Below are 3,120 nucleotides of genomic sequence, written 5' to 3'. Positions count from 1 at the left end.
TTGTTTTGAGTTCAAACACAGGAAATGTGCGTTTGTTGACTCTACATGTGAGTTAACTACTAGTTAATAATTTTTTGTCTGACTGTAATATCAGGGTCTTTAGGGTCCACACGACTGCTCTGCATGTCGTGCAAGACACTCACGTTAACCTAACCCTACTAACTGCATGTATGTGGATAGGGGGGGGAGCTAGAGTACCCGAAGAAAGCATGCAGTCTACGCAGAAAGGCGCTTGGCACATGATGGATGGTGGAACTCAGGACCTTCTTGTTGTGAGGCAACAGTGCTAACCACCTCGCTAAATATTTAGATAATAACTCAGCATTTTTATTTACAAAGGAAATCCTACATAAAAAAGTAAAACCAAATATTCTTGTAGAACAAAAACTAAATTTAAGAAAGCTAGTCGATCTTGCAAAAAAAAAGTAAAGCGAAATAATACAAACAATACTAACTACAGTAACTATGCTGTAGCACATTTCACATCCTGTTTGAATGTTATAAGGGGCGTTCTTTCAATCCAATCTGGCAACCCGAAGTAGTCTGGTCGAGGAAAATATTGCCCACAGCAAGACTACTTGGCATTAAAGACGGCTGGTGGTAGAAGCTGCGGACACTCGTTTCCAGAAGCTACTGTTCACTTGCTGCCGCCAACAAGTACGTATTCGTGATTTTTAGATTATATTTTTGTGCTATTAGACTGAAAAAACATGCTTTAACAGCAGCGGAGTATTTAACGCTAAAGTTAAGCAGCCGAGTGATGGCTAGACTTACAGCACAAACCCGACTAATAAAAGCCAAGCGGTCTGCTAGCTGCGCGCTAATGTTAGCCAAAGCGGCATCCAGAGGACCCTCCAGAGAGGGGTTGTTTGTCTGATGTGCTGTATTTAGCTATGCATACATTCTCCGTGTTTTTTGGGGGGCTAATTTAATGCGACAGAGATTTTTTTTGCGGTCAGCGAGGCAGAGCCTTGCAGAGATGCTATAAACGTTAGGTAATGTTAGCACGCTAACGGTAACGTAACCTCCGGACTTCAGCCAAATACGTGCAGTGAGCTGCTCTCTGATGAAAGACTGGACCGAGACCCCCATTGTGCAAGTTGCTTTCAGTCAAGAGTTTGCAAAAATGTGTAGATATTCATTAAAAGCGAACAAATAAAACAGTGACATTACATAACAGGCTGAATTGAGCGGATCGTTCCGCTACAATAAACGCGAAGTTCGGTTTTTTTTTTTATGGCCGATCTTTGTCGTGAAGGTCCTTTCACAAAAGATTGGGATGTTTTTGGGGGTTGTGGGGAAGCCTTTCCGCTTCTGTAGCGATCCTTATTACTCAGGCTTTGAGCTGGAATATAATGCAAGATGCTAGTTAAGATGCAGCAACGGATGAGGGGGTATTTATATCTCTCTCCCTGATTAGCCAGCTACACTTAACGTCTTATAATTAAAGGAGGTAGTCTAGGTTTTCTAGTCATGCCCGACAGGTTTAATTAACTGTGAACCTAGCGATCACTGGCTTCTCTGGCAGCAATTCAACAGAGATTAAATTACAGCAAAGAAGAAAAAAAATAAAAATAAAAAAACAAAACTACCTGGTGATTGGATTGTGTGTGTGTGTGTTGTTTATCAGTGCTTTTCCTCTTAAATCTGCCACACACGCATGTACCTTCCTTGAAGCCCAAACTTTTTTACGTCATGAGTGCTGTGTTGGCATTTTCTTCTTAATGGCATCACTCAACAGGAGTGCACCTGGCATTCTTGAACGCTGGAGAACCATCCCTCTTGATAAACACAGTACATCTCGGTGCCTTTGCATGAGTGGCTTGTGCAGTGTCACTTGTTGATCGTGCGTGTATATGTGAGTTTGACGTCTGTAAAGGTGTGGTGGAACTGGGACTATGGCATGCCAAGTCCTAATCAAGAGGGTGTTGGCTTCTACAGCCTTTTAAGTTTCCGTTTCTGGTGAACAAGGATCAGAAAGGGAAACCTATAAGCTACAAACAGCTGGTCCATAAAACTGGATCCAGACTACTGGAGGTCTGACTGAAGCAATTTTAAGGCTAGAGTGGGCATAATTAAATAAAGTTCACATAAAGCAGCAGTGAGACGGGCAAGAGAATGTGTCTGCTATATTGATTACTAAGCATGATGACTGTAAAATTTCCAAGAGTGTAATAGGGATTTACAGATGCTTTTTTTCCCCACAATGAAGAAATTGCAAAATTGTACTTTCAGTAGTTTTGTCTAAATTAAGAACCCATGTCATTATACCAAAACCAAACGTTATGTAATTTCTGACATCACCGACTCTTATTCTTCCTGTTTAATTTCCAGTAAAGAAAATAAGTTGTAAAAGTGTCCAAAGGTATTTTAAAAAAAGAAAAGGAGAAAAAAGTCATTTTAGACTTCAGACCCAGTGTAGCCATCATAGAGACTGCCAGAAAACTTAGAATATTCAAAGTAGTTTTAAATCACACACACAATTTTTTTTTTTTTTTTTAATACACTTTCAGATATTTGCACACAGTTGTCATCAGCCCAAGCAAACGCTGCACACTGCAACACCATTGCCAGCACAGCATTATCACCCACCACTCCTGTAGACAACCGAGAAAAAGGAAATACCCCTAAAAATGTGTTAATCTGAAACCCTGCTAAACTTTTCTTCCCAACTATATGCAGCTTTTCTGCCAAGGACAATATGAACTGCAGATTTTTTTTTATTTATTTATTTATTTTTCTTGAGGACTCTCCGCCAGACAGACAATAATTTATTGAAATCTGTTTTTCATTCATATTTCATAGCCAGAGGAAATGGATTTAGTTTGCATTCTTTTTTTTCTTTTTCTTTTTCTCAAATCATCGAAAAGGGAATGGTGGTATCTGCATTTTTACTTGGTACATCATGACCACAGTTGGGGTTTCCTTTTTTTTTTTTTTTTTTTTTTTTTTTTTTTTTTATGCCAACATTTGCGTAGTGATTTGAAACGATTTCTTTTTTACTATCTCTGAAATGTTATAATAGTTTCATTCCACAGATTTAGTGAGGGTAGAGAAAAGGGGAAAACCTAAATCTTTGACTGAATGGTGACGGTCTGGATCTGAACCTTGTTCTTCCAA

This window comes from Pundamilia nyererei, unplaced genomic scaffold (genome assembly GCF_000239375.1).
Source record: "Pundamilia nyererei isolate P.nyererei 1_Seehausen unplaced genomic scaffold, PunNye1.0 scaffold00044, whole genome shotgun sequence".
NCBI classification, from domain to species: Eukaryota; Metazoa; Chordata; class Actinopteri; order Cichliformes; family Cichlidae; genus Pundamilia; species Pundamilia nyererei.
The sequence above is the reverse complement of the archived record's forward strand: the minus strand, read 5'-3'. Positions refer to the sequence as shown.